Source organism: Fukomys damarensis, unplaced genomic scaffold (genome assembly GCF_012274545.1).
Source record: "Fukomys damarensis isolate Sample0158 unplaced genomic scaffold, DMR_v1.0_HiC HiC_scaffold_2, whole genome shotgun sequence".
Taxonomy (NCBI): Eukaryota; Metazoa; Chordata; class Mammalia; order Rodentia; family Bathyergidae; genus Fukomys; species Fukomys damarensis.
Window position 1 is genome coordinate 30,460,558 of NW_022900914.1, and position 12,069 is coordinate 30,472,626.

A 12,069-nucleotide genomic window follows, 5' to 3' on the forward strand; every position below is an offset into this window, starting at 1 on the left:
ATATGGGAGAGAGAGAGAGAGAGAGAGAGAGAGAGAGAGAGCCTAAGGACTGTCTAGTCACAGAGAAATGTCTAGTCACATTACATTCTTTATAGGCATTTCAAAATACTCTGACTTCTGAATGTATCACTCTTGGATATTTTAGAGATACACAGTACACTAACACATCATTTATCAATATTAATTTGAAGTTTTCTCTCACATATTAATGAATGGAGTTACAGTTTTCCCAGTCACATGCTTTAGCACAATGTTGTGAGATGAGTTGTTTTATAGACCAAATTGATTTTTTTTAATTTAAAAACTGTCTTTGTCTCTCCTCTCTTATTTTCTACAAAATAATTATAAATTTCTCTTCTACAGAATTGTTTTTTTGTGTGTGCTGGGGATTGAACTCAGGAATTTGCACTTGCCAGGCAGGCGGGCTGCCCCTAAGCTAAATCCCCAGCCCCTCTTCTATAGAATATTTTTTAGGAAATTTCTGTTACATTATAATAGTCTTTTATAACTTTGTTAGTTCTACAGAGATCATGCATACATAGGCATAAAAATATATTCTTTGCTGTTCTCTCCGTGCCTCTCTCCCTCACCCATTCCTGGGATGTCAGTCCAAGACCTTTGCCCTGAACTACACCCCTATCCTTTTATTTTCCTTTGAATTTTGAGATAAAGTCTCTCTAGGTTACTAAGCTGCTCAGACTAAGCTTGAATTTGTGATCCTTCTTCTTCAGCTTCTCTGAGCGCTGGAATTACAGGTGTGTGCCACTATTCTTAGCTTTTCTCTGTTTATTGTGAACTTTTAGTCTGTATTTCTTTTCCTGATATACACATTTCAGAAGCAGCCTATTATCTCTTAACTCCAGAAAATTTGTGTATGTTTGACTCTCTAAATAGTTTGGATAGTCAAAGTGATGCCTAGTGCTAGAAAGTGTAATACACATTATTACCAAGAATCAATTTGATTGCTCCCTTGCTTTATTAACACGCTTCTGAAAGTTCACAGTATCTGTGGTTCTTGTTTCATTTTTACCAAAACAGTTACCAGAATTTAATGAAGAAGGTGTCATGCTGAGAGAACTTGTGTGTGTGCACGTGAATATGACAGAGAGATGATCAGCAGAGTCCCACACCACTTGGCACTGTGGATGATTCCCATCTGTTTCTATTTTGTTTGCTGAAGTGTCCTAGTGAAAACTTCGGGACTTCTTTCCCTGATGATTTCCTGCTACCTCTAAATTCTGAAACCACATGGAGTTCAACAGAGTCCTTATATGAAGCTAAATATATCTTACAATTTGAAATAGGCTGTGTCTCCATTCAGCAGTGACGAAGTTCTTCAACTGTCAAAGACTGAACAGCTCCTTGGAAGTCAGAACAGGTGCAATGATGCACAAATGTTTCCTCTGAAATTGTTTTCTTTCACTTTCTATACAGTCATCACTCTGGTCAGTGTGCTTAGAACACACGTCTACTTTGGGGGCTTACTTTGATCATGTAAATACATTTTAAGTTACAACGTTATCTTTTTGTGGCATTGATAATACAAATATATGAGATGTGTAATAATGCTTTGAAGAGAGGAAGGTATTTTCTATTCTTTTATCATTTTGCAGGATATATATTAAATAAAACATATCAATGAACCAACCCTACAGCTATTACAGTCTATTTCTGAAATTGGTTAGTTTACAAACATAAGTTTAAACAAAAGTAAATATGCTACTATAATGTGTGTAAATGTATCTAAGAAACTTATTTATAATAAATGAATCTATCCCAATTATCTACACAGATAATATACTCTTAATTAATTGTTAAAAGATATTTAGTTCTCAGCTACTACATCTCATATAAAGAACACTTATCAAAGTATAGTGATATCTTATAATAAAAAATTCCACTCATTTTCTTATGATAATATAGTAAAATACTCTAGAGGCTACAGGATATGTGATAGCGCAACAGATTTAAGTGCCAAAAAGACATAAAAACAAACTGTCATCTATTAAATTAGACAGTAGATTATAAAAATATAACACAATTTCACTCATCTCACTAACTTATTTTTAATTTTGAAAGTACAGCTTTTTTAGAAAATATATTACTCATTTTGAGATATATTCATTTAAATGCATAAATCAAAAATTTCTACATTTTATTTTCTAATGCAGTAAATATTGGTAAATATAAATCAACAGCAGTACTTTGGGAAGCCCAATAACATAAAATATTGGAAAATTACTAACATAGAGCATTTTAACTGAATACCATTTCCTCTGTCTGAATCAAGTGAGATCTTCAGAAATTCCAAATGTTTTTAGAATAATATATTTGCTTGGATAGGTTTATGACCTAAGCCTGTTACCTTTCTAGGAGGTCCTTCTCAAATTTCATTCTGAAAAATCTTCTTTTTAAATATTGAATAAAGCTTGATTTTGTGTACCTAAGATTTGAAAAGATCTGTAGTCTAAAATCAGTGAAGTGGTTTTTCATTCTCTTTTATCCATGATCAAGTTGATTTTGATTTGGTACTCTGTACAGAGTACATGAAACTAAATGGGAGAAACCATATTGACCGAAGTGGTGCTCTTGAAGTTTTCATAACTTTGTGTTGCTAGGAAACAACTTTACCATCGGCTCAGTTTAAACTTGGAGCATCTGCTTCATTGAAAGTCTGGCTTCCAGGCAGTATAGATTGCACTGAGCATTGGGAAGGGGTAAAAAAGCGAAAGAAAAACCAATTACTTTCTAAAAGTAACAACAATGTTAAAAGTCTTGAAAGTAGAAAGTCTTATGCTACATTTGTAATTATATCCTTTGAAAAGTGTTGCTGGAGGGTGTCTTTCTGCTAACTCATAAAGCTGAAGTCCAGAATAGAAAAAGGAAGCACTCAGATTCAATATCCTACCAAACAAAGAGAGAATTTAGTCATGGTGCCTCGGCCTTCCAGGGGGAATAGAGTGGGGGAGAGGGGAGTGACACTCAATGTGATTTATTTATGTTTTAATTATTTCTTCTAATGGAAATTTACTACTTTGCAGAAATATTTTATTATGTATGCGGGCCATAGATTAGAACTTCTCTCCTGCTCCTTTCCTTGCTTTTTACTTTAGCAAATGATGACATTCTATGATTGAGTAAATGACATATATTGCTCAATTATTTGTACTTTAGTGGAAACTCATAAGGATCCCAGCACCATTTTTTAAGCACATCAGCTTAAACAGTAATGTTTCTACTATTCCCTATGGAGAAAAATAAAATTCTATGCCAATAAATGGTATGTCAAATGACCTATATCTAATGAAAGCAAAAGAGTTATTATTTTTATGTGAGCAAGACTAGGTCCTAAAAAATTGAATGATTTCTTGTTTCACAAAAGCTCATTTGTACATCTGGGAAAACAGAAATACTAAACAAACAAGTAAGAAGAAAAAGTGAAACAGGGAAGGGGAAATAGAGTAATAGGAAGGGAAGAATGAAAGGAAAGAAGAAAAGAAATGGAAAAGAAACAAGAAAAGAAAATGAGAACTAGAAGAGGATTCTACAATTTTTCAGGAAATGTAATATCATTTGCCTGCACATTCTCTCTACTCTATCATTTTAAGGCAGTTCTAAAAAGTGGAGTTGCTCTTTCATTTTCTCAACCTGACATACCATGAATCTGCAGTATTCATAGACTTTCTTTGGTCCTACCATGTCAGCCTATGATAAGCAGGGGACTAAGAGCCCCCGTATATACATGGCTTGACTTGTAGGTTTCCCTCTTATTCCATATAACTAGACACACATAACAGTGATGCTCTGTCTCTGAGCTTTTATCTATGATCCTTATGTCATGATCCTTGACCCATCTTGGAATCCAGTGGCTGACATTTTCTTGACCATCTCTATATGACACTGTTTTCTAATTTTGCTTCCCTGCTGACATCAACATTTCATTTATTTGACTCTGTGTATTTTTCTGGTATCACCACCCTCCATCTCTACCTCGCAGTAATAATTTCTAATTCAATCTGTTATTGGTTCTCTGGTTAAGTCCTTTAGATCTTTGATAATTTACACTACATTATCTGTATTTCAGAGCCAACTCTCATATTTGGTATTCCTGCTTCTTCTACAAATAGAATACTTGTGTCTGTACATATGTATTTTTTATTTAAAATATTTATTCTTGGTTCATGCTACCTATATGTTGAAATTAACTGCTTTTAGATTTTTCTCTTATGCGTTATACTTAAAAATTTCTGTTTCTTTTCTCAGATAAATTTCATTTCAATTTCACAACATTATTGAAATTCCTTGATGCTAATTTGATAATATTTAATAACTAGCTTCATACTTCTGTGTTTTTTTTCTAAAAGAGAAGAATTGAATAAAGGCCTAATGTATTCACATACAACATACACAGGTCTTTTCAAAAATCTTGTTTCATATAGAATCAAGATATTCAAAGTCAACTATATATAAAAAAAATCACAGAAAGAACTCAAACCTATATCATATAGACAGGATATTTTAGAATTTGGCTTCAGACACTAGAGACCTACCTTATAGAACACTTCTCTGCTAGCAGTGCAAACACAGACAAAATGTTAAACCACCATGTATAATTTCAACCTTTGTATTTCAGTCTTGGAATCTGACTGACAATAATGTGACTGAGATATTCTTCTTTCCTGAAATAAAGTAATTCTTTGGGAGTCTTTAAAGAGGTTAAAATAATTTTTTAAAATAATCTGACTCATCAGTTTTCTCCTTCAGTAAGACTTGTCAGGCAAATCTATGATGTAGATCTTTATTTTGTTATTTTGCATTTTATTTCTGCTGTATGCTGCTTTGCCTTTTTATTAAGTTCTTTGATATTTTCTAACTGGTGTCTTGTTACAAGCCTTCACAAAGTTTTCCTTTCTTGGACCATGAATGTAAGTATCTCTGTCAATGAATGGTATTCTTAGTGTGTCTTAGACACAGTATTGTACATGCAGTAGGTGTTTGACTAGGGCTGTTGATTAAATTTTGTTTTCATTAATTCTCTATGAGTGAACTACTACCATGAGAAAGAATTCCTATAACATTGTGCAAAAATACAGTTAAATTCTACTTATATGTAATAGTTTTGAAGGAGCAGGTTAAAGGAAAACGGTATGTGAATATCAAATAGTATTTCTACATTGTTTGGTAACTTAAATATTTAGTTTCAAGGAATTGGTAATACAATTGGGAAAAGAAAGGGACATTATTTTCATTCAGACTTAAAACCATAATTCAGTTATTTTTCATTCTGTGTCCATAATTGTAAACTAACTATTAGGATATAAGATAATCTTTTCATATTACCTATTAAATCTTATGAATGGCCATCTGCTTTTTAGTGTTCCTTAACTAATTTAAGCGTTTTGCCTTTTTGTTATCTTTTTAAACCCATGATATTTCATTTGCTAGCTTTTGTTTCATTACCTTTTATTTGTAGATTTGTATTAATAAGTTATCTAGTTAGTAAAAGTTGGGTAGATATCCTTTCTAAATTTTAAATCTTAAACAATGTTACTTAAAATTCTAATTTTTAAAAATATAGCACAGTTGTACATATTTCTTCCATTGTATCTGAGCAATGTATTACTGTCAGTAGGGCTTACAGATCTTATTTCTTCTCCTAAGGAATTGAACACAATTCTACTACATACATATTCAAGGGTAGGGACTATGTAAAACTCATGCATTCTCAGCTGCACAATCTTAATAAAATAGGTCTAATTGGAAGGTCTCATTATTTTTTATTAGTGAATTGAATTATTTTGTGAATTTCATCAGTCAAGTTATTGTCACACAATAGTGATTTGTGGCCAGTGTTCAGATCAGGCCACTCAAGGAAGAACTCTGTTTGTTACAGGCTTTTTTATTTCTAGGTTTTTTTTTTTCCATTCTTAAAATTCTACTACAGTTTTCTATTACCCTTCTGCTCTTCACTGTTGTCTTCTTTCACATTAGGAACTTATGCTAGTCAGTTACTTCAAGTTTTCTGTTGAAGAATTTGAGCATCTGTATCGTGACTGAGTAGTTCACATACACACTTTGTTTTACCAGAAAGTTTTCCTGCCTTTTGGTGTTCCTAGTAATTTTTTGTTGTTGTTGTTGTTGTTGAAAGCCAGACATATTTTCTCAGATAATAAAAATAGAGGTTAATAGATCTGTTTAGACATCAGGCTTTGTAGAATGTTTGCTATTTCTGTAGATGTCAGTATTTATAGTCCTATAGTGTCCTAGTCCTTATCCTGCCTCCTGACCTCGGAGTCGCCTCCAGAGTCCTCAGAGATAGATGCAGCAGAAAGCCTTGCAGTGACACTGCAGTCCTGCTCGTGTGGTTGGTAAAGTGCAGGTGCAGGGAGAGGGATTATTCTATTCTTTTCTATATTTCTATATTCTATATATTTCTATTTTCTAAATATTTTCTTTATTTCTATAATTTTCTATATTTATAATTTCCAGCATCTTTCTCTGGATTTGTGCTTTTGCAGTGGTCTGCTTTCCTCCTGCACTGCTTCTCAGCACCTAGCTCAGGCTGTTAGGTGGGGCAGCGGGACTGGGATCAGTGTACTATCTCAAGCACTCTGCAGAGGGCCCTCTAAAGTCTTTGCCCCTGGAGAGCAGCCCTCTGCTACAGATAAAAGCTCTAGCCATATTTCACAAAAGACTTGCTTCCTTCCATTGCCAGAGCCTTGAAGGAATCTTTCGCAAATACCTGACATTCTATAGGTGAGGCCACAGAAGGAGAGGATCTCCTAAAACCCTGAGGTTTTCTCATTCTTACAATAATCCATGCTCAGTCTGCAGCAATTTGTCAAAATTGTCATATAAATAGGGCTATTAGTTTTTATTGCCAGCGGTTTCTGCCTCCAGAAAGCAAATCTCAGCTGTGACTTTCTGGGTTCTCCTGTCTTTCCCTTTTTTTTTTTTCAGCTTTAATAGAGTTTATTGGTACATTTTAGGGATACAGTACAGTTACATTCATTGTTGAGATCTTGTACCTCTACATAACAGGTCTTGGTTCTCATTTTTTCCCCTTACCTCTGCCCTCCCTTCACCCCCTCCTCCCCTCCCCATCTACAAACACTTTATTTCCATCTTTTCATCATCTCCTGTCTTTCTAGACATAGAGACACTATCTTCTTTACAACCTCATTTGTCTGATGAATCCAACTCAGTTCATTGATTTTTAGTTTGCCAAACTTTGAGTTATTATTTTTGTAAGGTTTGAGATGATGACTCTCAGAGGCTTTACAAGGGAGCTGTTAGTAACGGTCAACAACACACATTTATTCAAAACAATATCAATTCATTTACTCAGCAAACATGTGAGTACCTACTGCATGCTAGGCACGATACTATGTGCTAGGACCACACTGCAACTCGCGTGCCTCTGCAATCCCTTTCCACTGCAGATGTTGACTATTTTGTTATTCAAGTTATTAGGAAGAGTGCCAGGATTCTTTAAAATGAATTTTTTTTTTCCATTCCTGTAAGGCTGACACACTGTCAGATGTGTAAATTCTATGCAGAGGTATTTATTTCCTCTTCCTGGTGTCAGGCTCTGCAGTGTGATTTGCACTTCCTGCTGCTTTGCCTCAGGCAAGGGAGGAGGTGACAACTTTCATTTGAAGAATTAGACTAATTGCAGTAAACACTTGATGTTCTCAAGGAATGTGCAAATATAGAAAATCAATTTTGTAGTATTATCCAATTTTACAGGGTATAATAATATATTTATGAAGCATCAGCTTCAAAAATAGAAATAAAGATGAACATAAACAAAAATAAAACCAAAATAGGCTCTATGCCCAGAAATCCATAGCAATAAACTAAGTGTGACAGGAAAATATTGCCAAAAAGGAAGAATTTTCAGACACACAAAAATAAATAGTTTCTCACAATTTGAAAGAGAACTGAACATCTTAGCTGAGGTAGGAAAGCAAGAGTTTCCACAGAAAAAAGAGACCTTAGAGAGAGGATGGACTCTTTCAACTTTGTGATTAGGATATGGAAGGTTAGAAATTAAATTGTAATTTTGAGGGCAGAAGGTATGATTAGAACTCAGGTGTCTGAGCTGCCAGTTCATGGTGTCGTCTTTAGTGGCAACAACTTCATCTATAATTTTATAGGCAAATTTTAAATGTAATTCAATAGCAGAATTCAGACAAAGTAAACCAGAAAAAGAAAAAAATGGAGATATTAACAGAGGAAATTGACATAGATTCCTGAGTGACCAATATACTTCAGAAAACTGCTGATATATAAGTACCTCCTGTTCCTATTGTATTTTACTGTATCTTAAATAAAAGTAAGTTTGGTAAATTTTGTATGGCTGTCTCTATTAGGTTAACATTTTAAAAAATTTTTAGACATTGAAATAAAACAATCCACAAATCAGTAAAACCCCTCTGTGCACCAGGCTATTTGTTTTTTCATGGAATTAGTTTGATTTAATGTATGCATTATTAGTAGATATTAATATATAGCTATGTATCAGAGTGTAGTTTGACTCCAGAATGTATTGATCTGTCAGATTTTAAAATGCTAGAGACGAAAGCACACTGCATGTGTAATCAGCCAGTACTGACTTTTCAAACTAAAATATGCTGATATCACTACGAAATCCCATGATGGATCTTTGTTTCAAGCATCATTTGACATTTAGTCATTAAAGAGATTATACTTTGAGTTTCTAAAATAGCAACCTAAAATCCGTCTTATGGCAAGAATCCTTGGCTTTTCTCCAAGTTGTGAGGTACATATACACAAAATAATTGGAATTAAAGGAAATTCTCACATGTACTACTCTGTTTTTCTGATTAGAAAATGAAAATTGCCACAAGTTTTTAAAATAATAAAATATGAGTGTACAAATCTAATTAAGTATGCATCTCCACTTGTTAAGAGTATGGAAGGTGTGCAGCTGGAGGGTAGGAGACAGGAAACACAAGCCATGGGAGCCAAGAGGACACAGAAGAAAAGCAGAGCGCCTACAGACCCCAAGAAGGAGCAGGATAATTGGCCAGTGAGCCCAGACAACCGCTGGAATTTTAATAGCCAAATGGACCCAAGCAATTTTTGTAAGCAGGAGATTGATGTGATAAACTTAGGGGCCGAGATTTGCAATACAGGAAACTGACAGAAAAGTGTGAAGTATGCATTTATTCATATCTTCTAGAATATAAATCACCTGCAGATCTTATTACAATGCACATTTGGAATCTTCAAGTCCGGACTGGAACCTGAGATGTTCTAACAAGCTCCCAGTGATGTCTGTGTTGCACATCTGTGGGCTACACATTACATGGCAAGGTTGCAAGAGATGCATTTTATTTTAGCCCTAGTTGTACTCCCCACAAGGTAAAGAAACTTCCAAATAACTGAGCTAATCCTAGTTATCATAATTGGTCTGGTAAAATATAAATGGTGTTAAAAGAAGAAACACAAATAAGTAAAATATTTCCGAACACGAAAAGTGATAACGAAACATCCTATCAAACTAAGATTGCACCCCCTTGGCCTTTAGTTACTTTTTGTTTGCACGCATGTGGTTTGTTTTCACTGTCACCAATTATGCAGGAAAAGCAGCCTCTGTCAGGGTGAGTGGTCAGGTAATGTTCTGTGCCTTGCTGTATCCAATTGGCTAGATCACAGAACACAGGATTTGTTTTCTTGGTTTAAAGGTCAAATGGGTTTACTTAAATGGTTTTATTTTATGTAGACAGCAACGCTTTTTCTTTTTAACCTCATTTAGAAATGTGCCAGTCTTCTTGTATAAGTCATTTATTCAAATTAAATCATTTTTTAGAACAGAATTTTCTGAAACAGAATAAGCACACTCAGCATTCTTCCCTGAAGGTAGGAAAGTTAAGGTTTAATAAATGTGATTTAAATTGGTCAGAAGCATAAAGGAATATTCTGTCTGGGGAAAGATCATCTTTATGTATTTAGAGAGAGGACTGGTATGTGATTATTCTATGCCCATTGCCCGTTTTTATAAATTCAGTCTTTGTGTCACATACATCTCCTACAGGAAGCAGGATGGTACTGTCGCACAACTGTTAACTTGCCTAACCTTATTCACTAATTACTCAGTGCCTCCTTACACAAGGATGTAGACATTGGGTTATGAACAAATACTATTCAAAGCAGTTTAAACTTGAGCCTAGTCATGTGACCTTATGGAAGCCATTTATTTCCCAGAACTGTTCTTTAAGGATTAGTGGAGGAGGCCAGAGAGTAGGAAAGGGAACCAGGGCTGGCTCACATCAATAGGTTTCCTGGTTTTCTAACAATTATTAAAATCTCAGTAAGATGTTAAGACAAATCATCATTTGAAGGATGAGGATCAAGATAATGTATATTGAAAAAAATATTTCTACAATGACTAAAACAATTGTCCGAGACACTTGATTTATTTATTAATGTATGGGCTGAAGTTTCTAGCTATTTTTTAATTACATAGTCAGTGTTGTTTGCTTAGTGAGTTATTGAAAGATTACTGTGGAATGCCAAGATAATTACTCAAGGCCTGATTCAGTCTCCAAATATTTGCAGCTGTGGAGTTTGCTGAGTGCTATAGATTTCCCCTTTGAGGCCAGTTGTGCAGACTGCCCTCTGTTTTGGAGACACAGCCTTACCCTGATGATTCTCTGCCACCTACAACCCTATAAAGTGAGGATGCATAAAGGTACTGAAATGAATTCACGTGAAATCTTGGCTTCACTGAACGGAAAACTTAACTTTTGTCATTTCTATGAAAGTTATCTGAGTCTCTTCACATGTCCCTGAAGTGCCTTTTCTTGTTTCATTCACGCTTCTCCAGCCACCTATGGACTTGTGTGCTCTTTGGAATTCTCGTCCTCTCCCTCATGAGTACATCCCCAAGCGCTATTATTCCAGGTCCCTCTCCTCAGTCAGTACATTCTATAGCATATTAGAATGTGTCTTCTACACAGCAAAGGCCAGGTGGGCATCAATCGTACCAGTTCATTAAAAGAGAAGAAAAAGATAGTAAGAAGCAGGGAGACAGACTTTGTGGAGATGGTAAGGGTAATTGGGGATGCAGAAAGGAGAGAGTGGAGAGGAAGTAAAAGTAAACCAGATGTGATATGTGTATATACAATCATAAGGTATCTATTATGTTTCACAAACATACCAATGATTTTTTAAAACAATAGTAGAGTAATATAAAGTTCAAGGGAAGGAAGAAAGTGCATTGCATTTTATCATTTCCCAAAAGTCTAGTGGGATATAGGACTGGTGAATAGGATATAACTTGGAGGTGAGAAAGAGGTTTAATATTGAAATGTTCACAATAGATCAAAAGTAAGCTAATACTTGTGTTGCTTACACTTTGGCAAACTAAACACCTAGAGATTTTAGAAAACACCTAAAAATACAGAAGTTATATATTTATAAACAGCTCATATTTAAAGACAGTAATATTCATTTCTAGGGTTTAAAAACCAAAGAAAATTAAAGAGAATAAGCTTGTGTGTTTGCCCGGGAGTGGCACTGTTAGTATTAAAAAAAAAAAAAGTTCCCTGAAAATTTGCACTTAGGGTTTATGTCTTTCACTTTTGGTGTCTAAACATACACAAAATGGCCCAGGAACGCCCAAGTCAAGAAAAATAATGCAAACATTAGACTTGCATTGGTCAAGCTCCTGAAACACTTAGAAGAAGCAAACCAAGGACTGAATCCTCAACACTGGCTTCAGAAAATGACTGAAATTCAAGCCACAGATGCAAATCATGGAAGAAACAGGCCACTGGGAGTGATAGCCGGCAGCAGCAAATCCACAAGACTTGACTGTTGTGCATTTCAAGCTATCATGCAAACATTAGACTTGCATTGGTCAAGCTCCTGAAACACTTAGAAGAAGCAAACCAAGGACTGAATCCTCAACACTGGCTTCAGAAAATGACTGAAATTCAAGCCACAGATGCAAATCATGGAAGAAACAGGCCACTGGGAGTGATAGCCGGCAGCAGCAAATCCACAAGACTTGACTGTTGTGCATTTCAAGCTATCACA